This window comes from Diabrotica virgifera, chromosome 8 (genome assembly GCF_917563875.1).
Source record: "Diabrotica virgifera virgifera chromosome 8, PGI_DIABVI_V3a".
Lineage (NCBI taxonomy): Eukaryota > Metazoa > Arthropoda > Insecta > Coleoptera > Chrysomelidae > Diabrotica > Diabrotica virgifera.
Window position 1 is genome coordinate 215,754,064 of NC_065450.1, and position 15,400 is coordinate 215,769,463.

Here is a 15,400-nt window from a genome sequence, read left to right on the forward strand (position 1 = left end):
ACCTAACTCTAAAATATCTAGACAAATTTGCACTAGCAAAAAAATGCACCAAAAAATGTAAGGCCCCATTTTTTGACTATTTTTTATTTAAATTTCATAATATCATCATAATTCATAATATCATATCGTTTTAAAAATAATTAGTTTAATTGTAAAAGTTTAATACCAAAGTTTGTGTCGTTTATTTGTTAACAATTTCATCTTTGTAAGTAGATATGTATATCAAAATAAATAAAGATTTGAAGTTTTGCAGTCCATACAGGTTGAAGGTTCACATTTTTTATTTAAGATACTCAACTGAATTTTTTTAATTCTAAACGCGGCCTACTGCGAATCCAAAAACATGATAAATTGCCGATATTTTACTTTGCGTTACAAATATCGGAAAAAGTTATTTGAACAAGTTGTTCCAAATATTATTCTAACCCCAAATACCAAATTTCATAACAAAATTCGCACTTTTAGTTTTTTCATTATTTTTAGTCAGGACCCTAAAATTCGTTGTCCCGAGATGCACGCAACGGCAACGGAGCCGAGAAGCTAGTTAGCCTCCGTTGGTAAATCTCCGGGCAGCGTGTGATGGCATCGTAGATGCCACTGTTAGGAGACCGGGTCTCCTTAAACGCATGCTGGGCTGCGCGGAGCATTAGCAACGGAGGCTGGCCGGCTTCTCGGCTCCGTTCATGCATCTCGGGATAACCCAGGGTCCTGCCTACAATAATAATAAAAAAACTGAGACGCAATCATGCGTTCTAATGCTAATGTTTCGTGCGTATGGATATTTAGTGATAATATGGAATTTACACGTTGTATAATAGTGAGAGTGCTTGTTGTTTTTCGTGATTCAAGATAAACAAAACAGTGTAGCGTGTGTAAAAAATTTATGGGCAGGCTAAGCCTCCCTTGCCTCCTCTGACGAGCCGGCACTGGCAATGTGTAGTGTGTGTGTTGAAGAAATGTCTTGTTACTTAGTAAAGTCGACTTCATTGTCTTTACAAAGAGACGGTTATTGTATCCGAACGTCTGAGGTCCCTCCGGTGAGTACCGATCTCACCTGAATTACATTTTGTAGTTTGTCTACAAAAATATGTTATTATTTTTGTGTACTGTACATTAACAAGCAAATTATGATCTTATAATATATGCCGAACGCAGGTGTATGAGTAAATAACATTTTTTATAACAAAATTAGCAATTTAAATGAAACATTTGCAAATATTTACATATGTACCGATAGTCACGGAATTCACCGATTATAAAAATAAAACTAGATTTATCAGGCTATTATTTTCTTAGAAAGGTATTAGACGTGCAAGATGGAAATCTATTACTTGGACATAAGTAATATTCCAATCGAATTTTACCAAAAATACTATTGAATTATACCTTCTAAATGAGGTATTACTATTACACATTAAATGAGGTATTGATTATTTGCCAATGGCTACATAAATAGACAAACGTCAATAAGCACTACATTTATTAGATACTAATAGATACTTAAATAAATGTGCCCTCTCCTTGGAATAGATTGTTATCATCATCATCATCATTATAAATTATATTTATCACTACATTCGTTATTTCCCTCTTTATTTTTCCAGATAGGCACTGTTAGGAAATGGTTCCTTTAATCTTGAATAGTAACTGGCATCCCGTCTTTCTTCATTTCTTGAACAATCCTTTCAGCTTCCTCTCTCTTCGCCTGTGGTAGTCGTCGAGCTGTTTGACGAATTGGCCTAGCGTTAGCAGTGTCAATTTTATGTTTGACCACGGTAGTTCTTCCTGTCTTTCCTCCTTTAGGTATGAATATGTCACGATACCGCCGAAGAAATTCCCTTAATTTCTTTTTCTCCACTTGATTTAAAGACTGGCCTGCAACCATTTGGTCGAACTTGTCGTTGGAATTATCTGATGTCGTCTGACGGATTATGGACGTCACGGGTACACAAGTTTCTACTTTTGTCTCGTTATTGATGGTCACCGGGTCACCGGGTAGTCATTGACATTAATCAATCTCACGGGAATTTCTTTAGCAGAAGTAACCAATTCCTTTCCAATTATGATTCCTCGGCCAACCTCCTCGTCGTGGTTCCATAGCTCCATCATAACAGGTGTTCCTTCTTCTACAATTCCATAACTACGACAGAATTGAATAGGAAATATATTACATATTATTTGATTAAGATAACCACTAAAAGAAATGATAGAGAATTTTACGAAAAGACATCTTAACATTAATTATGAAATATGAAGATAGAAGAATAGTGAAATTAGGAAATGTGTGTGTGATTTGTGTTTTATTGGCACTGGTGTTCACAACCAACTGGCCAGTCAATTTCATAATGATTTTTTAGACTATAGCTTATCACTAACTCAGGGGAGTAATGTGTAGTGGTAGTGTGTGTGTTGAGTAAGTGTATCCGAATTGTATCCGAACGTCTGCGGTCCCTCCGGTGAGTACCGATCCCACAAGGAGAGAAACTATTTTTATTTATTAATTTATAATAAACGAAAAATTTCTGGCCCTGGTGAGATTCGAACTCACGACCATTCGGACCTTTCGATCCAAAGGTAGGCGCTCTTACCACTGAGCCACAGAGGGGGGTGAAATTAGGAAATAAAACATGTTTTTTCTACGAGCGTGCAAAAATGTCTACTTTTCCGCAGGCGTTTTAGTTTAGAAAGTTTTACTTTTCCGCACTGAATTTAGATATTTTAATATGGCCTTAAAATAATTATAATACATGCAATAAACTAATATTTAGATATTATTTACTAATTTATTTCAAATGCATCTTATTGTGTTCATGTTTTAATGAAATTAACGCGACAATTCGATATTTTGACGAACGGGGTCGAGTTCGCTCCCAATGGTAAGAATTTTACCTGAACTAAAAAAGGTAGAGTCCGAATTGGCTCCCATAGACAAAATTTATTTTACCTAAACATGTCGAAAATATGACCCAGCGTTGTCACTTCTTTCAAATTTTCTCTTTTTGTTAGAAACAGGTACCTTCCTAGAAATATCTATGGGAAAGGAGGAAGACCCAACCCTTCGGTCCTAACTTAACTTTCGGGTATTAGAGTGTAGAGCGCAAACCTTCCTAGAAATATCTATGGGAAAGGAGGAAGACCCAACCCTTCGGTCCTAACTTAACTTTCGGGTATTAGACTGTAGAGCGCAAACCTTCCTAGAAATATCTATGGGAAAGGAGGAAGACCCAACCCTTCGGTCCTAACTTAACTTTCGGGTATTAGAGTGTAGAGCGCAAACCGGCCGATTTCAGGTAAGAGCGCAAAACGGTCGAGCGCATACCGACCGACACCGATAATTTGTGTTAAAATTGCCACATATGCCAATGTTGAACTAAAACAAACTCTAAAAGTATTTGTCTAAAAGTATAATTTTCCTATAAAAAGTCTATATCACTATGTAAATTTCCTAAGCAGTATAAATATTACACGATTTGGCAACAATGTCTAATGTTTCCGCGATTATATGAGGGCCTACCCGCATTCATGCGGGAGCCAATTCGTACCCTTCTAAAATATACCTGAACGAAGCGGAGCGAACTCGACTTCACCCATTTTGACATAGGTAATATTCGAAAGTCAAATCAGTAGACAATAACAGTGGGTTTGAATCGTCGTCATGGAAACACCAAGATCGTCGTCATGCTAACCAATTATATTGAAAGTTTGGTTTTAACAACCTTGTCAAAGAATTAATTTGTGTATGTATTTTCATATTAATTCAATTAATTGATTAAGATTTGGTCATTTTTTAAACGTTCGTAAAAAAAATATTGTTCCTAACTCTTGCGGAAAGTCTCTTTTCCGCACTCGACTGCTTGCCGAACTCCGCTTCGCGTCGTTCGGCAAACTGCAATCGCGTGAGGAAAAGTATGACTTCCCGCACTTGTTAGAAAATAGTTATTTTCCTAACTAGTGCGGAAAGTGATACTTTCACGCACGAGACTGCCGTTGACCCGAACGACGCGATAGCGGAGTTCGCGCAAGCAGTCGAGTGCGGGGAAGACACTTTCAGTTGTTATAAATATTTGACGGTTGAAAGTCATCACTTTTATAATTTTTAAAACAGTAATTGTCATTAATGTCACTGAATGTATTTTTTCGTAGCAACCAAGGGCATCTGACGTACCTAATATGCTTGACGACGGGACATTATCAAAAATTATCAGTTTAATTTTTATTTCTGTAGCTTTCTATTGGTCAGAATCTCCTATGAATGAAATAATCAAAAATTATCGGGTATAATATCACAAGAGAGTGAGAATAAATTGAAAATAATGCAACAGTTTTTCGAAAATTTGTTGTCTGACAATAGACACGAGAGCCCGCAGGGCTCGAGTGGCTATTGCCCAATGACAACAAATTTGACTAAAAATGAAGCATTATTTTTTAATACGTATATTATGGATATTTTCTTAAATGTGACAGTTGTCAAAACTAGGAAACTGGTTGCCATTAAACAGAAACAATCTACTTAAAAAAATTCTATCGGTAATTTTCTACAGTAGATAATAATTCTCAGTATAATTTTAATCTGATTGGACAGAATTAAACACATGATAAAATATCTTACTATACGATTGGAAGTTAAAATCATTAAAAAATGATCAGTTTAATTTTTATTTCTGTAGCTTTCTATTAGTCAGAATCTCCTATGAATGAAATAATCGGGCTAATTTCACTAAAACATGAATAAAATAAGATAAATTTGAAATAAATTGGTAAATAATATCTAAATATTAGTTTATTGCATGCATTATAATATATTATAATGCCATATTACAAGGTATTTTACTTTTCCGCATGCCGTGCGGGAAAGTACAACTTTCGGAAACGAAATGCGTGCGTGAAACTGGCTCTTTTAGCACGGCCGTAGATAAATAACTATACTCAAATTGCCAAACACAGAGGAAACAATAAGTCATGGAAAACAAAAGAAAACTTAAATAAACGAAAGGAGAAAGAATTTAATATAAACATTTATCTAACGAAAGAGGGACTACAAATACAGAAAGAAATACTAAAAATAACAAATGATGAAATAAAAAAAGGAAAACGTGTCCAAATTAAACGCAGCAAACTGATAATAGATGGCTGGTAGAAAAAATGGAATAAGAACACGAATTAGCTGGAGGATTCTGGAATGGTCTCAAAAAACTAGCAACTGACGACAGAATACAAGACAATACTTATTTGGCGACGGACGAGCCAAAGAAAAATGAAATAATTGCAGGTAAACTCATATATCCCAAAAGAGAAGTAAACAAACAATAACTTGGTTAGGAAATTGTTACACATATATGTGACCAACTCCTATTTAGTCAAATTCGGGACACGGCCGAAAAAAATACCTGAAATCCGGGACTTTTCAATGAAAATCGGGCAAATCATTTTTTTTAATATAGAACTTTCATAATATCATCATTTTATTTATTAAACATTTTTATGTTGACAATGATATTTTTAATGGGGTTAATCCACAATAATTGGTTGTAATGATAATGACGCTAATTAAAATACAGAAACCGAAAAAAAGTTCACAGTTTGAGTTTTTGTAGAACTATAATACCAAATACTACGATATGCAGCGTTTTGGATGTGGTATTAATATTCTTTTTCACCCGTGTTGAGCTGCCCCCCCCACTTGCAAAAATCAAAAAACAAATAGCCCTGATTTATGAGCTATTTATGAGCTCTCATATTCCGCTAACTAAAATTTTTGAGCTCGTTCCACTGAGCAGGAATTTGATACTTTAGTGGTACTACTACTTAAAACTACCCCCCCACTACTTAAAAATAGGAATATTGAGTCGGTTTTTGCGGCAGAATTACGAGCTATTTATGAGCTCTTGAAATTATGTAGTTTCGATTTTTGAGCTCATCCCCTTCACCCCCAAACAACCCTTTAATTGATTTAACTTAAGAGAAAAATGCTGAGAAAACTTAAAATATATCGTATTGCGGATATAATTCCTATAGCTTATATACTCTAAGAATAAACTATTAAATCACGTGCATTTCGATTATTGAGCTACAACCCCTTCGCAAGAAAACCACTCTATCTTCCCGGCTTAAGAGAAAGTTGTACTTAAAATGCATTAAACTAATTATTTGGCGGCTACATATCATTGAATAATTTATAAGCTTCCAAATTACGCGCATTTAGATCAGTAAATTGCAATTTATTTTGTATAGTGCAGTCACTGAAGGTAAAAATCAACGATTACCTTCAATTTCGGTGAACCTTCATCGATTTTCACAAAAATTGATCAGTGGTTAGAGGATACGTCAAGAAACAAAGGTGACATGGTACCACCTTGCGCCTTTACCCTGAGGGTGGATACCGCCCCTTCTCGGGGGTGAAAATTATTTTATTAAAAATAACTGCACAAATCAATAAAAGAACAAATTAAAAGCAAAATTTATTATATAAAGTTAATAAAATAAGTCAATACTTTTTAAGTTATTAAAGATCAAAGATTTTAATTATTCGTGAAAAAAATGCATGTTATGAAGCGGTTTTTCGTAAATCACTGAAAAACTGTAAGTTTTTACAAAAAAGTTAATAGTAGTTTAATTCGTATAGCTTATATTCTAAGAATAAACTCTTAAATCACGCGCCTTTCGATTATAGAGCTACAACCCCTTCGCAATAAAACCATCCCATATTCCCGACTTAAGAGAGTTGTACTTAAAATAATTTAAATAAATTATTTGGCGACTAGATATCGTTTAATAATTTATGAGCTCGCAAAATATACGCATCTCAATAATTGAATTGCCATTTTCTTTCTATAGTGCAGAAGGTAAAAATCAACTATGACCTTCGATTTCGGTAAATCTCCATTCATTTTCACGAAAATTGGTGAGCGGATTTTGATGCTATCAACTTTTTCTGGAGCTCATTTTTGATAGGTATTTCTAAGTACTTTGACAAGTATTTAGTACCTAATTGTTATAAAAATGCATCTCTTTCCCGTTATTTAAGCTTGAATCCTTAGATTTGAATAGTCGCAGAAACAATATACATTTAATTACCAATAACTTACTTTAAATTAACATTAAAGGGTTTTTCAAGTAAGCAATTTATTATATTTTTTATTAGCTTGAATTTTAGTGACGAACACTTTTTTGTAAAAACTTACAGTTTTTGAGTTATTTATGAACGCTTTAAAGGCCTGGCTGAAAGACTTCGGTCGATGGCCTTTTGGTACATTGTATCAATAAAGTATGTCTCTCTCTCTCTCTCTCTCTCTCTCTCTCGCTTTAAAGCATGCATTTTCTTTCACAAAAATTAAAATATTTGATCTTTAATAACTCAAAAAGTATTGATTTATTTTAATCACATTATATAACAAATTTTGCTTACAATTTGTCCCTCTCTCGATTTGTGGGGTTATTTTTAATAAAGTAATTTTTACCCCCGAGAAGGGGTGACATATACCCCAGGTTAAAACCCCAAGTTGTTATTGTTAATTCGTGAAAATGAATGGAGATTTACCGAAATCGAAGGTCATAGTTGATTTTTACCTTCAGTGACTGCACTATAGAAAGAAAATGGCAATTCAATAATTGAGATGCGTATATTTTGCAAGCTCATAAATTATTAAACGATATGTAGTCGCCAAATAATTAATTTAAATTATTTTAAGTACAACTCTCTTAAGCCGGGAATATGGGATGGTTTTCTTACGAAGGGGTTGTAGCTCTATAATCGAAAGGCGCGTGATTTAAGAGTTTATTCTTAGAATATAAGCTATACGAATCATAGGCGTAACCAGGCGCGGTTTTGGGGGGTTGTAACCCCCCATTGGGATGTGATTTGAGCTCTATACGCTTAACACCATAGCTCTCAAAGACCTTCCAGTAGTTTTAACCCCCCCTTTCAGGTAGTTGTAACCCCCCCTTAGGATCATCCTGGTTACGCCTATGATACGAATTAAACTACTATTAACTTTTTTGTAAAAACTTACAGTTTTTCAGTGATTTACGAAAAACCGCTTCATAACATGCATTTTTTTCACGAATAATTAAAATCTTTGATCTTTAATAATTTAAAAAGTATTGACTTATTTTATTAACTTTATATAATAAATTTTGCTTTTAATTTGTTCTTTTATTGATTTGTGCAGTTATTTTTAATAAAATAATTTTCACCCCCGAGAAGGGGCGGTATCCACCCTCAGGGTAAAGGCGCAAGGTGGTACCATGTCACCTTTGTTTCTTGACGTATCCTCTAACCACTGATCAATTTTCGTGAAAATCGATGAAGGTTCACCGAAATTGAAGGCAATCGTTGATTTTTACCTTCAGTGACTGCACTATAAAAAATAAATTGCAATTTACTGATCTAAATGCGCGTAATTCGGAAGCTTATAAATTATTCAATGATATGTAGTCGCCAAATAATTAGTTTAATGCATTTTAACTACAACTTTCTCTTAAGCCGGGAAGATAGGGTGGTTTTCTTGCGAAGGGGTTGTAGCTCAATAATCGAAATGCACGTGATTTAATAGTTTATTCTTAGAGTATATAAGCTATAGGAATTATATCCGCAATACGATATATTTTAAGTTTTCTCAGCATTTTTCTCTTAAATTAAATAAATTAAAGGGTTGTTTGGGGGTGAAGGGGATGAGCTCAAAAATCGAAACTATATAATTTCAAGAGCTCATAAATAGCTCGTAATTCTGCCGCAAAAACCGATTCAATATTCCTATTTTTAAGTAGTGGGGGGGGGGGCTGACTCAGCCCCCCACTAAAGTATCAAATTCCTGCTCAGTGGAACGAGCTCAAAAATTTTAGTTTGCGGAATATGAGAGCTCATAAATAGCTCATAAATCAGGGCTATTTGTTTTTTGATTTTTGCAAGTGGGGGGGGGGCAGCTCAACACGGGTTTCTTTTTCTTCTTCAGCCTTCAGAAATCCAAGTTTGGACATAGGCCTCCCCCAATTCAATCTAGTGTTATCTATTTTGCGCCACGTGTTCCCAGTTGTGTCCTCCAAAGTTCTTTATGTCATCAGCCCATCTCATTTGTGGCCATCCTTTGCTTCTTCTTCCTAACCACGGTTTCCATTGTTGTATTTCATGATTCCATATTTTATCCTTTTATCCTTTATTGGGCATTGTGTCCTGCGAAGCTCTATTTTAATTTGGCAGCATGTTCTCCTGCGTCTTTTACTTTGGTTTTGTTTCTAATCCAATCTCAATCCGTCTTTTACCAATTTAGTTTGATATGAATTCTTAGAAGAATATTCAAAAATTCAAAATAGAATTTTACCAAAACATTGAAAATTCGGATGACCCGGAAGCCTGGTCCGGGACGCCGGGACACGACTTCGTAATTCGGGCCATGTCCCGGATTTTTCGGGCTAGTTGGTCACACTACATATGTGGGGAATTTATAGCTGTACACAGTGGCGTGCTGGCCATATAAATGAATCGGTGCAATCACCGAGAGGCCGCGGCCTCTTGAGGCCGGTCAAATAGGTTTTCACAAAAATATTGAGATGTAACAAAAAAATATTTTTTTAATTTCTAATCGGATGTTAATTTTGCTAATAATATTAATAAAACAAAAAAAAAACAAATTTTTTTGATTGTGAAATACAGTTTAAGTAAATGAGTAAGACGCTATAGTTTATATCCTACATAAATAGATTGCTACAGACAATATTATTTATTTTTATACATACAAGTATATTTATGGTTTTCCAATTTCCTTCAAACATGTATGTACTCTGCAGAATTGAAAAATGGAAAAACATCTTGCTCATTTTTGACCGCATTATTGAAAGTATCTAAAAACGATTTGATCAAGACAAATCAAATCGTTTTATGATGATATAAGCACTCTACATCCTAGAAATTTTGATACAATAAAAAAATGGTATACCTTTGATGGCATTTAAATTTAAATCATTTACTGAACAATTAAGAAAGTTTTATCCTACCATATCTGCGACTGCAATTAGAGAAGAACTCATGGATTTTGCTGATAAATGGATTGTATTAAAATAGGATTTTGCAAAATACTGAGATTATACAAGATGGAGTTAATAATGAATATGTTCAGCTTACAGAAAATATGAAGGATGATATTATTAATCCAAGTGATAATGAACATGAAGTAACAAATGACAATGTTGATATCGTGAAAACCTCACCTCCGTGTGGTACTAAAAAGTGTAAAGATTGTATAGTTTGCTGTTACGCTGTTTTGCATAAGTACAGTGACACCTCGATAAGTCTGATTAATCGGGACCGCGGCCGACCCGTGTTATCGAAAATCCGGGTTAGCCGGAGAATATGGTAAAAATTAATAAAATACAGTATACTTACAGATAAACTCCATTATAATTGCAAAAACCTGATACACATATGCATAGTACATCTAAATTACGTACAGTTGTATACAGTATTGTTAATTTCTTGGTAAAAACTCAGTCAAGCTGAAAAAATGTTTGTTTTGTCTGATGAAAATCGGTCCGGGTTAACCGGACTTCTGGGTTATCGGAGGCCGACTTATCGGGGTTCCACTGTACAACTTATATCAGTGCGTGCTTATCCAAATAATATAGTATAATATAAAGTATTATATTAAATAGTATAATATAAAGCATTTATTAACTCTTTCAGTGACACAAGTATCTTGCGAAAAAAGCTTTTCAACATTGAAATACATAAAAAATCGGTTAAGAAGTACTTTAACACAAGATCACTTTTGTGCTAATGGCTATAGAAAAAGAAGCTTTGTAGGAGCTTAAAAATGATGAAATAATCGACGGATTTGCTCAAAAATCTATTTTAATGCGCAAATTATTGATCGAGAGTTAAGTAATTATTTTATAAAATAATTGCAAAATAATATTTAGATTATTGCGTTGTATTAACATTTTAAATATCTATTGTTAAATTAAAGTATTTGCACTGTACTTGTATTTGTACTCTCTTGTATAATTGATTTACTAAAATGCAACTTAATACACAATTGAAAAATTCTCAATTTTATTTTACTTGTACCTTAATTATATTACATCAAATTCATATTATATTGATTTAGGAAATTATGGTTTCTGCCTTACTGCATACAATATTGTCATACATCTCAATTATTATTTGTAAGATTTATTTAAATGAAAAAATATAGCAAATTAAGAAAAAAATCATTGAATTCAAAGTTTTATGTTTGATTCAAAAATAATTTATATTTTTGTTTTTTTTTAAATACCGAATACAACATCCTGATAATAGAAGGTAAAATGAGGATGGGAGGCCGCTTTTCTATAAAATCACCGGGCCGCTTGAAAAGTTCCAGCACGCCACTGGCTGTACAAAGAAGGAAACAAAAAGAAGAATATTTTATAAGAAGTTCTGTAGAGTTGTTTTGTGCACATTGGAAAATATTGGATGACCATTTAAACTTGATATCCTTGACTTTCTACTTTTGAGTTTATAAAAAAAATTCATGTTAGACTATACTATTTACTCACCGTTATTTGTATTCATAAAGAAACTATGTGATTGTTTATTTTTTTGAGGATTGACCTACATACCTACTACGTTTTGATCGATTGTGATAGTTGTATGTTACATCTACGCGAATTTCTTTGTGTAAAAAACAAAAATTAATCATCAAATTGATCAAAATGATTCATAAGCATACCGTTACAAGATATGTCATTACTGCTAAAATATTTTGCAAGTAATAATATTAAAATATCACGTTTATGCGTTGATAATACAAAAATTTTAAAATCAATTTGATTAACATAAAGTCTATGTCCCTGGCAAGTTCTTTAATTCTTCTAGTCTCTCTAGTATCATGGCTTCCCAAACCTTTTTGAACCGATATTTTTGGTTTTTTGGTTTCCACAGTCCCCTATGCCCTAAGCTATGCCTCCTAATGTCGACATCCACCCTCTGTTTTTAATGTATGATTCAAGCTCATTATCCTACTACCATTAAATGTCAGGATAAATGAGCACAACAGGAAAATCAAAGAATCAACCCTCATCCTGGCCCCTGGCCCACCATTATATGTATATCCAATCCTGTTATTCCGTGAAGGAGCATAGGGCATCCACGAAGCTTCTCCATTCCCCTCTATTTCTGGCCATGGTTGCTATTTCTCCCCAGGTTTTCTTCATACTTTTGTAGTCTTCTTCAATGGTACTCCTCCATGTTTTGGTCGGGCGTCCTCTGCTTCTTCGTCCTACTGCACTCCATTTGAGTGCTTGTTTTGTTATGTCTGCATTTTCTTTCCTCAGGGTGCATCCCAGCCAGTTCCATCGTTTTCTCTTTATTGTTGTTCTGATGGGTTCTTTTTGGGTTTCCTCCATAGTGCTACATTTGTTATGGTATTGGGCCATGCCCACCATTGGCATCAATTATTATTGCTTGACTTCTACGTGGCATACTACTAATTATTACTTAAATTATTAAGAGATTCTTGGGGAATTTGTCCCCATAACCGTGGTAACAGTTCTTGAAGTTACTGAAGGATCTACGGAGAGCAACGTGATCTGTAAGCCTTCTTTGTAGCCTGTCCCAAGCATGTTCAGTAGAATTGTGGTCTGGAGAGTACCGGGGAAATGCTCTCGAATGAGGAATTCCATGCAACTCTCTACTTTCTTCGATAACTGCAGATGTAAGTGGTCGAGATCTACATTTCACCATTCATAGTATCCTGACAGACCAGTTCTTTCACCGAAACAGATTCCAGTCCATACCATAACACCGCTACCACCAAATGAACGAAACATCTGGCACGGTCTTTAATATCTTGGTATCCTTGGTCAATGGTACACGTCTCAAGGGACGTTTAGATACCAAACCAAGTGTTTTTAAACGTCTTCGAATAGTTCGAGTGGAAACAAGGGTATCAGTCACCAGTGGCATCTTGAAGGCGCTGTGAGAGCGTTCCTGCAGTAAAAAAAAAGAATGTGTGTGTACTTTGTACGCACGTAAAAAGTTATACTTCTATTATATAATTTCAACGAAATAAATATACTTAACAGTTTATTTGTATTTTATTCAAATATTAAACTAACTTTCTTACCTACCACTTTCAAAAAAAATTTATTAAAACAATACCAAAAATTAAAAAAAAAAGAATATGAATCGTCCGGGATTTGAACCCAGAACCTCTCGATCTCTGGTCCAATGCTCTACCAACCAAGCTATCAAGCCCCGTCTACGTGACGTCTCGGATATAATTACACATCACGGTGACAAATAGATCAAGTGAAGTATAAAAATGTTCTAATAGAGATTTTATTATCTTACTCCCGAGGAGGACAAATCCAAAGACACAAAAATTATAATAAATAATACATTTACTAAAAACACTAATATATTCTTTTAATGATTTATTTGCGCTGATACATGCATAACTTGAAAGATTATCAACGAACTACATACAGTCTGTGTGCGCATGCGCCCAGAATTATAAAATTTCACTCTCGATCGTAAAGAAGTATAACTTCAAAAAGGCTCCCTTTGCGCAGTAATAATTATTTATTTCTTTGAATAAAAAAAACTTGCTCATTTTTGATTTAAATAAGTGACATGTTTTATACAGTGGGGTACTATTTTATATTATTTGTTCAATTTTTAGCTATATCCCTAACTTAATTATTATTTAGTTTTATATTAAAAAAAGATATATGATATAGATAGATTAAAATCATGAGTGGTTTTCATAGAAACTATGATAACCTTGAGTTTTATTTATTTCAAAAATTATAACATTTACGTGTTATTAAAATAAGTGATATATTTATAAACAAATAGTGTTTATACCAAATATGACAACTGGCATCTTTCGAAACAAAGACTCTCAGTGTTTAGAAAATTGCAGTGAAGTGAAATGTACCTAATATTGGTAATTCATAGATGAGGTAACTGTATTTAATAGTAATATTTACACTTTGGTTTTGTATCCTTTGAGATCAATATTTGTTTTATATTATCATTATCGATTTGCTGTTTCAACATTATACAGGGTGCGCCAAACCTCTGGTTTTCTTTGATTACGGCTAAATTATGGGATATACAAAAAAATGTTTTTAACAAAATTAATGTATATCGAAGCCTTCTATAATTTAAAATTATTTTCGATTATACAGGGTGAGTCAGAACGACGGTACGAACCAAAGTTGTGTTTTTTTAAATGGAACACCCTATAATATATTAAATCATTTTTGAATATATTTTTTAAAAATATTAAGAATTTATATAAGGTATTATAGGCCTAAAGTTAACAGTTTTCAAAATATTTACACTTTTATTGAGAAAAATGGTAATATTCAAAGGGCTGTGGAGTAGGCATTCAAGGTAATAAAAATTTAAATGACATGTCAAAGTTTTTTTAGTATACTGATATTTTTAATAAAATTAACATATTTGACATATAGCCATAAAATATACAGTGTGATCACTATTTGCAAATATAAAATTTTCTCATTTTTTTTAAATGGGACACCCTGTATATTAGTACTGCCTTTTGTAGTAAATATTACAACCTTTCTTTTGGTATAAGGTTGTATGTAGGTACCTAGCATGTTTCGTTTTGTATATATTTAAAAAAACTATAGATATTACGTTTTTGCGAATTTTTTATTAAAAAATATTTTGCAAAAAAAAATAATTATAATCTGGTTTAGAAACATACATCAAAATGTCAAATATGAAAATAAAAACGTAATTAAAGATTAAAATAAATCATATACTAGTACAATTCAATTGAATTTAATAACTTAAAATTATTTTACAAAAAATATTTTTTCCACCTACCTCTACCGAAAGTATACTTTTCCGGACCTGATTGTAGGGAGCAAAGTTGTACTTTTCCTCCCTAGGGAGGAAAATATTTTTCCTCCCTAGGGAGGAAAAGTAAAAGTGACGTCATGGTATTTCATTCATGAAATATAACTTATTGACGCCCTGTACAATATATATTTTCTATTACGTAAGTATCTATACATTTTAACGTTTATTTAAAAACACTCTCTATTTTGCAGAATGTTAAAAAACAGTAAATTGTTATTCTGATTTAACAATGTTTACATTAATAATTTGACTTATATTTGACAGTTGACAGTTATATTGTACCTACTTGTTACTTTTAGTTCTAATAAATTTTGTTGGTTAGTTACATAAATAAATAAAGTAAAAATGAAAAAATTACTTGTTATTTGAGGAAGGTGGAAAAACCATATGTATAACATGGGAGTAAAGTGCCTTTTCCTCCCTTGAATGATTACTGCCCTCCGCTACGCGTCGGGCAGTAAACTTCATTCTCGGGAGGAAAAGTTGCACTTTCCTCCCTTGTTATACAAATAGCTATACCATACTAATGAA

The 15,400-nt window shown here is 33.3% G+C and overlaps 1 protein-coding gene across 2 annotated transcripts in view; it reads left to right on the forward strand.

Moving 5' to 3' along the window:
* The window catches only part of LOC114329424 (uncharacterized), a 132,070-nt gene that overhangs the window by 10,639 nt on the left and 106,031 nt on the right, over positions 1-15,400 (forward strand). Inside the window, exon 1 of one of the 2 annotated variants that reach the window (XM_050658823.1) lies at positions 13,858-13,938. The exons of the other annotated variant lie outside the window; for it this stretch is intronic. The gene's annotated coding sequence lies outside the window, so the exon portion shown is untranslated. Of the gene's footprint in view, positions 1-13,857; positions 13,939-15,400 lie in introns of those variants that run through there. 2 annotated transcript variants of the gene reach the window in all.